Raw genomic sequence first — 10,903 nt, forward strand, 5'->3', positions numbered from 1 at the left:
ACAACCTTGGTGGGATATTTGGATTTCCTAAGGCCTGAAATTCTTTAACCCATTTCCCGTTTGCCCCAAGAATACTCGCAGGTGGCACTTGTGGTTGCAGCGTTTACCTCGAGACAACTTTGCCACAAAGTATCTCACTTTTATCACTATTTTTGCATTGCTCTAGCAGATTGACTTTGGCAAAAGACATTACTCTATTTATATATTCTGTTTTCAGTAACAGCATTTCCAGTTACAAGATACAATAATTATCAACCACTGAAAATGTCAAATCTTAGAAAATGTAGCATTCCTGTGATGTTAACACCGTTTTCGAACAGTTGTTGGCTGAAGATTCATTTGATGAATTTTTCAGAAATAGATGATTCTGATACTTCAGATGACTCTGATGTTAGTCCTATTTAGAAATAACTCCAAAAACAGTTTTTATATTTTATTTTCACATTGAAAAGCAGTCAGATTTGCTTCAGCCTCAAACAGTGTGTTTATGTAAAATTAAATGAGCGCTGGCACCTTCTTTTTCGTCAGTGGGAACAGGGTTAGGTAGAAGGCATGGTGAGATGGTGGAGGAGGAGCCACGTCCCACTCCTGTTCTATCTCATATACATTTACATGGGTCATGTGTATATGACCTGTCAATACCAGCTTGTATGAAAGAACTCTAATTGGCTTAAAGGAAATTTAAACACTAAAATATCTTATCAGGATAATAGAAGCTAGCTCAAAAGCCTTTTAGTTCATGTGACTTTGGTAATCTTTGGTAAGTAAAACTAGTTTCAAAATTCTCTTTATAATATAAAATCTAAAAGTCATGTTACGCTAAATTAAGTAAGCCTAGGATTTTCTAGAAATTAAGAGTTATAGTAATAGTTTATATATGTAGTTAAAACTGCTAGATAAAGGCAAAACTATTCTACATACAGAGTGTATGAAAAATAAGATGTGGTTGTTTATTTATTTATTTTTTTTGAGAGAGTCTCGTTCTATCCCCCAGGCTGGAGTGCAATGGCACAATTTTGGATTCACTGCAACCTCTGCCTCCTGGGTTCAAGTGATTTTCCTGCCTCCGCTTCCCAAGTAGCTGGGATTACAGTCATCCGCCACCACACCTGGCTGATTTTTATATTTTAGTAGAGATGGGTTTCACCATGTTGGCCAGGCTGGTCTCAAACTCCTGACCTTGAGTTATCTGCCTGTCTCGCCTCCTAAAGTGCTGGGATTGTAGGTGTGAGCCTCCATGCCTGGCCATAATGTAAGATGTGTTTTTGGTAAAGGTTACAAAAATCATAAAGATATGGTTTCTGCTTAAGGGAGAAGTACTCTTGTCTAGTTTGGAAGCTATTAGAGGTTGTTTCAGAACCAAGGAAAGATGACTTGGATGAGAGTAAATGGACAGAAAGAGGAAGAATAAAGGGCTGGGCAACAAGGAGCCTTTGGTTCCTTAGCGGCCACGCGTCACCCCTGGTCTGGAGCTGCAGCTGTGCCATCCTCAGCTGCTAAAGGGGAAAGCTACCAGTAGAATTAGAGATGACACAAACCCTTGGGAAGTTGGTTCAATGGATGTATAAGAAGATGCAGACTAATAAGCAAAAAGCAAAATATTCAATCCCTTGGTTACTGTTATCTGCAGTAGCTAAAATGAAAGTATAAGAGTGCTGGGTTGGGCCTGGACCATGCTTGGTTGTGGGTCTGTCTGATCTCAGGCCACTAGCCTCAAAATTACCTACAAAGGGGAAAATCATGCCAGGGATGAAAGAAAGCACCCTTGAGACCTGTGGTTACCAAGAAGGTAGTAAGGGGCAAAATTAGGTAGTACTGAAGCCAGAGGGCGTGATGTGGGGGAATTGCTTCGTTCTGTAGATTCGCTTCCTGAGGAACTTCTACCAAAATGAATTATGAGAACGACTAATTTGGGAACAGCGTTTTTGGTTTTAAATGTGTAACTGAGCAGCTTGGCTTCAAATCATGTTTTAAAACTTTTTTTTTTCTCCTTTCTCCCCAATCTCAAGATATAACTTTGAGTCAAGCTGCATACGTGTTTCTTTCATCTTGAAACACAGCCCAGGGATATGCTGTGGCCTCCCCTCCCTTTCTTTTTCTATTCCATGCTCTCATGGCTTACACACACTTATTTACCTGGTTGCTTGTTAAGCTCACACCACGCTCACTTATCTGGTGATATATTTTCTTAGAAGTTTCAGGGACCAGATCCTGGTATGGACCAGACACTTCCAGCCACGATGGTGCCAGCCATTTCACCAGATGGAACAATAATTCGAGACGAGCCATGGGACTGGGTCTTGCCACCGGACACCTCCTCACCCCCTGCCTCTTCTGCATTCCAAACCCTCTCTTTAAAATCCCCTGCATTCCCTCCACAAATGGAAGAGTGGAATTGTTTTGTGCTTGTCCATTTGCTGGCACGGATAAGAAAGTCTCACTCTCTTCTATCACACCTCGTTATTATTTTGGCTTCTTTCTACAAGCGGTGAGCAGCCTCACCCTTCTGCTGGTCACAAGTGCAGCAGAGTGGAAGAGCACGTGTGGGCTGAAGCGGGACCCACAGCTCACTGCTGAACAATGGCAGATGGTGTGTGTGATCCAGACGCACAGATTATTCCTGAGGGAATGGCCAGCTTGGTGGACTGGATAAAAGGCACTGTAAGAGAAGGGGACCACCCAACTCTCCCCATAAACGCCAAATGGAGCATCCCTGATGAAGCAGCTGATGTGCTTCGTAAGCAAGCCATGTGGGACTGACTTTATGATGACCAGGATGTTCACGGCTGAGTATGCCCAGATCAGGGTAAATGCTGTGGTTAAGGGGGCCCATTGGCCTGGGCACCTCATTGGGTCTCAACTTCCCCTCATGGGTCATCCAGATGCTAATAAAAACATTAGGCTAATTAATAAAAGCATCGGGAAAGGCAAAAGGGAGTCCAAGGACTCATCCTAGGCAGGGGAAAATTTTTAAATGATTATTTTTAAATAAGGTAAAAAATGGGCCAGGCCTGGTGGCTCACACCTATACTCCCAGTACTTTGGGGGGCAGAGGTGGGCAGATTACCTGAGATCAGGAGTTCGAGACCAGCCTGGCCAACATGGTGAAACCCCATCTCTACTAAAAATACAAAAATTAGCCAGATGTGGTGGCGCCTATAATCCCAGCTACTCGGGAGACTGAGGGAGGAGAATTGCTTGCAGTGAGTCAAGATTGTGCTACTGTGCTCTAGCCTGTACGGCAGAGTAAGATTCTGTCTCAAAAAAAAAAAAAAAAAAAAAAAGTAAAAAGTGGATAGGGTGAAACCAAGAGGAAAAAGGAAAGGAGAGAGTCATGGGGTGCATCCTAGCGGGGTGGAATTTGTAGACGGTTGTAAGCAATGGAATGAATAATAGAGAAATGGGGGGATCTTAACACAAAGGTCTTGATACAGCACTATCGAAAGCTGGGTGAACAAAGGGAGCCCCCGCTGGTCCCTCAACAGTAAAGAGCTCCAAACCAGTTTTCCCCAGATTGGAGAAGGCAATCTAATTATAAAAATTGGAAGGCAAAAGTTACACTGAGCTAACCAACAATTGCCAGGGCCAACTTTGAGGTGGGTTAATCAAGATAAGATTGACAAAAGAACCAGGATCCCTTGGATCAAGCCCCTGTGGGGCACCCAAATCCTTTTTCACTAGAGAGGGTAAAATGGTCTGGGGGTGGGAAAAAGAAGTTCCTGGGAACAGAACAGAAAAATGTCAAATTATGAAAGTTGAATTGTGTGATAGACTTATGAAAGTGGAGATGTTTGAACAGGCTTTATGTAAGGTAGTTAGATATCCTTTATCCAAATGCTTTATGAAAATGGATATTGAAGCTGGTGCGGTGGTTCACACCTGTAATCCTAGCAGTTTGGGAGGCTGAGGTGGGCAGATCACTTGGGGTTGGGAGTTCAAGACCACCCTGACCAACATGATGAAACCCTGTCTCTACTAAAAATACAAAAATTAGCCAGGTGTGGTGGCACACACCTGTAGTCCCAGCTGTTGGGGAGGCTGAGGCAGGAGAATTGCTTCAACCCGGGGGACAGAGGCTGCAGTGAGCCAAGACTGCGCCACTGCATTCCAGCCTGGGCAATAGAGGGAGACTCAGAAAAACAAACAAACAAACAAAAACAGAAAATGGAAAATGGATACTGTACGTGGACTGGGGAAACCCCTACATACTATTGCAAAAGCAGAGGCATGAAAAAATCAACGAAAAGAGTCAAACTCTGTAAAATATTGGAAGAGATTTATTCTGAGCCAAATATGAGAGACTGTGGCCCATGACACGGCCTCAGGAGACCCTGAGAACATGTGCCCAAGGTGGCTGGGCCACAACTTGATTTCATAAATTTTAGGGAGACATGAGACATCGATCAATACAGGTAAGACATCCGATCCGGAAAGGTGGAACAACTTGAAATAGGGACTTCCAGCTCATAGGTAGATTTAAATATTTTCTGATTGGCAATTGCTTGAAAGAGGTAGGTTATTATCTAAAGACCTGCAATCAACAGAAGGAATGTCTGGGTTAAGTGAGGGGTTGTGGAGACCAAGTTTCCATGATGCAGAGGAAGCCTCCAGGTAGCTTCAGAGAGAACAGATTTTAAATGTTTCCTACCAGAGTTGATTCTCTCCTGGATCAGGGAAAAGGCCTGAAAAAGGAAAAGGATTCTCTTCAGAATGCAACTTTTCCCCACGAGAGACAGCTTTGCAGGGCTATTTCAAGACATGGCAAAGAAACACAATTGGTGGTAAAATACTTCAATTTCATTCAGTGAATCCTTGGCTTGGCTTCCTACCCTTGAGGCTTTTAATAAGTTGAATCTAAAATTCCCTAAAACAGTTCCAGCAAAGCCAACTTAAAGAGTCCACCAGCTTAGGCAACATGTTGAGACCCTGTCACTACAAACATAAAAAATGAGCTGGGTGTGGTGGGGTGTGCCGAGGGAGGGTCCCAGCTACTTGGGAGGCTGAGGCAGGAGGATTGTTTGAGCCTGAGAGGCCGAGGCTGCAGGGAGCTCTGATTGCACAACTGTACTCCAGCATGGCTGACAGAGCAAGACCCTGTCTCAGGAAAAAAAAAAAAAAAAAGCCTCTAGGGCTGGTTACTATTCTTGCCACACTTGATGCAAATAGGCCAAGTATAAAGAGACCAACATTTATTTTGCAAATAAACTGGTCCTACTATGATTCATCCTTGGTAGAAATGGGGAGACTGGAGAGAGAAAAATTTAGATTCTAGCTCTGACTGTTGTTTTTGAGTCTTTATTGTTTGTTTACAATTTGGGCTAATCCTGAATCATTCACTGGCTACAAGTCTCTAAAGAAAAACCGGGTTTTAGTTTCCTTCACGACGTTTGTAGTCGGTTTCTTAATGAAATAGGTTCTCTTATGTTACTGTTCTGGCATACAAATTCCCTTTTGATTGGCATCCTTGTGTGCAAATTATTAATGTTACGTATCTCTTGTTTTACTTTCTCTGAGAAAACGGAAGTCATGGTATCCTGAAGACTAGGGGTGATTCAACAGCCGGTGACCCTCCCGCACTGGGAATCCCACTGGGCCCGACCTGTCTTCTGACGCCGAGGCACTGCTGCTAGAGCCGGGCAACCCCAAGCACCCTCTCGAAGGCTCAGGGACCGTCGCGGAAGTGGCGGGCAGGTGCGGCGGTGAGAGCTGGTTAGTGGGGCGGAGCCTGGAGGGCGGAGTACGGAGGCCGAAGCAGCCCCATCTTGGTGCTGGTTTGCCGTGTTGGCTACTGATGAACGTCAGTTCCGGGAATGCCTCTGAGCGCTCCTGTTCATCTGTGGTTCCTTGTGTAAGAGCACGTCCTTATCACACGTCCTGGCCTCAGGGAAATTCCTCCCCACCCCCTGAGGCTTGTGCACTGTGGCATAGGAGCCCTGGGCCTGGGGGAGGCGCGGGGAGCCGCCATCTGGACTCACCATAGCCTGAGACTGACATGGCGTCTGTTTCTAGGTCCCTATTAAATGTTTCTTTTTAAGAACTGAATATGTGGGCCGGGCGCGGTGGCTCACGCCTGTAATCCCAGCACTTTGGGAGGCTGAGGCAGGCGGATCACGAGGTCAGGAGATCGAGACCATCCTGGCTAACACGGTGAAACCCCGTCTCTACTAAAAAATACAAAAAACTAGCCGGGCGAGGTGGCGGCGCCTGTAGTCCCAGCTACTCGGGAGGCTGAGGCAGGAGAATGGCGGGAACCCGGGAGGCGGAGCTTGCAGTGAGCTGAGATCCAGCCACTGCGCTCCAGCCCGGGCGACAGAGCGAGACTCCTTCTAAAAAAAAAAAAAAAAAAGAACCGAATTTGTCAGCCTCTTTGGCCTCTCAGCCTCCTTGGACTTTGGGGTAGATGTGTTTGGACTTGCTCCTTGTGAGACAGCGGCTGGTAAGTGTTCTGGTGTATCTGGTGTATACACTTACACATTTTGTTTATCCGTCATTTGTTGAGAGATATTTGGGTTGCTTCTACCGTTTGGTACTTGTGAATATTGCTGCTGTATTAGGCTGTTCTTGCATTGCTATAAAGAAATACCTGAGACCGGGTAATTTATAAGAAAAGAAGCGTGTTTGGCTCACAGTTCTGCTGGCTGGACAGTAAGCATGGCGCTGGCATTGGCTCTCGGAGGCTTCTCGGGAGGCCTCAGGGAGCTTTTATTGATGGTGGAAATAGGAGATGGCGCGTCACATGATGGGAGCAGGAGGAACAGAGTAGGGGGAGACGCCGCACACTTTTAAACAGCCACATCTCCCAGGAGCTCACAGTGAGAAAGCACTCGTTACCAAGGGATGGCACCAAGGCATCCGAGAAGGGTCCACCCCCATGATCCAGTCACTTCCCCCTCGAACACCGGGGATCATTTCCACATGATATTTAGAGGGAACAAACTTCCAAACCATATCAGCTGCTGTGAACATTCATGGACACGCTTTTGTTTGAATGCCTGTTTTCAGTCCCGTTGAGTATATGCCTAGGAGTGCCCTTGCTGTGTTGCATAGGACTTGCAGTTTACTTTTATAAGAAACTGTTTTCCAGCGGCTGCAGCATTTTACATTCCCACCAGCAGGGTCTGAGGGTTCCAGTCTCCCCACCTTCTCACCAACACTTGTTATTTTCTGTAGTTTTGATGATGACCATCCTAGTGGGTGTGAAGAGGTATCTCATTGTGGTATTGGTTGTCATTTTCCTAATTACTAGGAATTACAACATCTGATACATGACATGTGCAGATGCACCTGATACGTGACATGCGTGGATGGACCTGACACGTGGCATGCATGGATGCACCTGACACGTGACACGCATGGATGCACCTGCTATGTGACATGCGTGGATGTACCTGATATGTGACACGTGTGGATGTAACTGATACATGACACGTGGATGTACCTGATATGTGACACGTGTGGATGGACCTGATACATCACACGTGTGGATCAACCTGATATGTGACAAGTGTGGATACAGCTGATACATGACACTCATGGATGGACCTGACACGTGACACGTGTGGATGCACCTGCTATGTGACATGCGTGGATGCACCTGATATGTGACATGTGTGGATGTAGCTGATACATGACACATGTGGATGCACCTGATATGTGACACACATGGATGGACCTGATATGTGACACGTGTGGATGGACCTGATACGTGACATGTGTGGATCAACCTGATATGTGACATGTGTGGATGCAGCTGATACATGACACGCATGGATGGACCTGACACGTGACACATGTGGATGCACCTGCTATGTGACATGCGTGGATGCACCTGATATGTAACATGTGTGGATGTAGCTGATACATGACACGTGGATGCACCTGATATGTGACACACATGGATGGACCTGATATGTGACACGTGTGGATGGACCTGATATGTGACACGTGTGAATGTAGCTGATACATGACACGTGCAGATGCAGCTGATACATGACACGCATGGATGGACCTGACACGTGACACGTGTGGATGCACCTGCTATGTGACATGCGTGGATGCACCTGATATGTAACATGTGTGGATGTAGCTGATACATGACACATGTGGATGCACCTGATATGTGACACACATGGATGGACCTGATATGTGACACGTGTGGATGGACCTGATATGTGACACGTGTGAATGTAGCTGATACATGACACGTGCAGATGCAGCTGATACATGATATGTGCGGATGCACCTCGGAAGCCTGGCACCAAAGGCCGCGTGCTGTATGGTTCCATTCATATGAAATGTCCGGAGCAGACAAGTCCAAGAGATAGAAAGTGGTTGCTTAGGGGCTGGGAGAGGAAAAAATGGGGAGTGACTGCTTAGTGGGGCATGGGGTTTCCATTTGGAGTGGTGAGAAGGTTCTGGAACAGATGGTGGTCATGGTCACACATTATGAGTGTACTTAATGCCACTGAATTGTACACTTTAAAATGATAAAAATGGTAAATTTTAAAAACTAATTTTACTTTAAGTTCGGGGATACATGTGCAGAATGTGCTGGTTTGTTACATAGGTACACGTGTGCCATGGTGGTTTGCTGGTTTGTTACGTAGGAACACGTGCGCCATGGTGGTTTGCTGGTTTGTTGGTTTGTTATGTAGGTACACATGCACCATGGTGGTTTGCTGGTTGGTTACATAGGTATACGTATGCCATGGTGGTTTGCTGGTTGGTTGGTTACGTAGGTACACATGTGCCATGGTGGTTTGCTGGTTGGTTAAATAGGAATACGTGTGCCATGGTGGTTTGCTGGTTTGTTATGTAGGTATACATGTGCCATGGTGGTTTGCTGGTTTGTTACGTAGGTACACGTGTGCCATGGTGGTTTGCTGGTTTGTTGGTTTGTTACATAGGTACACGTGTGCTATGGTGGTTTTCTGGTTGGTTACATAGGAATACGTGTGCCATGGTGGTTTGCTGGTTTGTTATGTAGGTATACATGTGCCATGGTGATTTGCTGGTTTGTTACGTAGGTACACGTGTTCCATGGTGGTTTGCTGGTTGGTTACATAGGAATACGTGTGCCATGGTGGTTTGCTGGTTTGTTATGTAGGTATACATGTGCCATGGTGGTTTGCTAGTTTGTTGGTTTGTTATGCAGGTACACATGTGCCATAGTGGTTTGCTGGTTGATTACATAGGTATACGTGTTCCATGGTGGTTTGCTGGTTGGTTACATAGGTACACATGTGCCATGGTGGCTTGCTGGTTGGTTACATAGGTACACATGTGCCATGGTGGTTTGCTGGTTTGTTGGTTTGTTATGTAGGTACGCATGTGCCATGGTGGTTTGCTGGTTCGTTATGTAGGTATACGTGTGCCATGGTGGTTTGCTGGTTTGTTACATAGGTATACGTGTGCCATGGTGGTTTGCTGGTTTGTTACATAGGTATACGTGTGCCATGGTGGTTTGCTGGTTTGTTACATAGGTATACGTGTGCCATGGTGGTTTGCTGGTTTGTTACATAGGTATACGTGTGCCATGGTGGTTTGCTGGTTGGTTACATAGGTATACGTGTGCCATGGTGGTTTGCTGGTTTGTTACATAGGTATACGTGTGCCATGGTGGTTTGCTGGTTGGTTACATAGGTATACGTGTGCCATGGTGGTTTGCTGGTTGGTTACATAGGTATACGTGTGCCATGGTGGTTTGCTGGTTTGTTACATAGGTATACGTGTGCCATGGTGGTTTGCTGCACCTATTGACCCATCCTCTAAGTTCCCTCCTGCCGCTCCCCAGCCCCCAACAGGCCCTGGTGTGGGTTGTTCCCTCCCTGTGTCCTTGTGTTTTCACTGTTCAACTCCAACTTATGAGTGAGAGATTTGGCGTTTGGTTTTCTGTGTTATATACATTTTACAACAATAAAAAAAATGCCAAAGGAAAAAATGTTTTTTTGTGTGTGTCAGTACCTTTGTACTTTGACAAATAAAAGGTACAGCCGGGCACAGTGGCTCATGCCTGTAATCCCAGCACTTTGGTAGATCAAGGCAAGTGGATCACCTGAGGTCAAGAGTTCCAGACCAGCCTGGCCAACATGGGGAAATCCCTTCTCTACTGAAAATACAAAAACGAGCCAGGCGTGGTGGCATGCACCTTTAGTCCCAGCTACTCAGGAGGCTGAGGCAAGAGAATCGCTTGAGCCTGGGAGGCAGATGTTGCAGTGAGCCAAGATCATGCCACTGCGCTCCAGCCTGGGCAACAGAGCAAGACTGTCTCAAAAAAAAAAAAAAGTGCAATAAAAGAGTATTCCAGAACTGCAAAAACGTTGCTTCCCTTGGCCTCCTGAATTCAGTGAGAGACAGTCTAACTTGATTTGTATAAGCAATGATTAAAACAAAGTCCTGGGCTGGCCAGGCGCGGTGGCTCACGCCTGTAATCCCAGCACTTTGGGAGGCCATGGCGGACAGATCACCTGAGGTCAGGAATTCGAGACCAGCCTGGCCAATGTGGTGAAACACATCTGTACAAAAAATGTAAAAATTAGCCAGGCATCATGGCAGGAGCCTGTAGTCCCAGCTATTTCATAGGCTGAGGCAGGAGAAACGCTTGAACCCAGGAGGCAGAGATTGCAGTGACCCGAGATTGAGCCACTGCACTCCAGCCTGGGTGACAGAGCAAGACTCCAATTCAAAAAAAAAAAAAAAAAAAAAATCCTGGATCCTGGCCTGGGCAGTTTATGTCAGAAGTGAAAGACTCAAATGAGAACCCACCGTCCACCCCTGATTCCCATATTTTAGCCAGAGCGCCCTAAGTCAAGTATAGGCAGGGTTCCACTGAAGGAGAAGGCCGTTGCATGCACAGATTCAGGGTGTAAATCTTCCTAGCCGTCCTCTTGCCAGGATGAGTGTG

At 45.9% G+C, this 10,903-nt stretch overlaps 1 long non-coding RNA gene across 1 annotated transcript; it reads right to left on the minus strand.

The window, feature by feature from the left end:
- Positions 1-4,326: 4,326 nt before the first annotated feature.
- On the minus strand, positions 4,327-5,699 carry LOC115894218. Its single transcript, XR_004054245.1, has 3 exons — positions 5,600-5,699; positions 4,649-4,682; positions 4,327-4,531 (listed from the first exon to the last, which is right to left on the minus strand). It is a non-coding gene; the product is annotated as an uncharacterized LOC115894218 (long non-coding RNA).
- Between the last annotated feature and the right edge of the window lie 5,204 nt (positions 5,700-10,903).

The sequence above is a fragment of the Rhinopithecus roxellana genome, chromosome 17 (genome assembly GCF_007565055.1).
Source record: "Rhinopithecus roxellana isolate Shanxi Qingling chromosome 17, ASM756505v1, whole genome shotgun sequence".
Classification (NCBI taxonomy): domain Eukaryota; kingdom Metazoa; phylum Chordata; class Mammalia; order Primates; family Cercopithecidae; genus Rhinopithecus; species Rhinopithecus roxellana.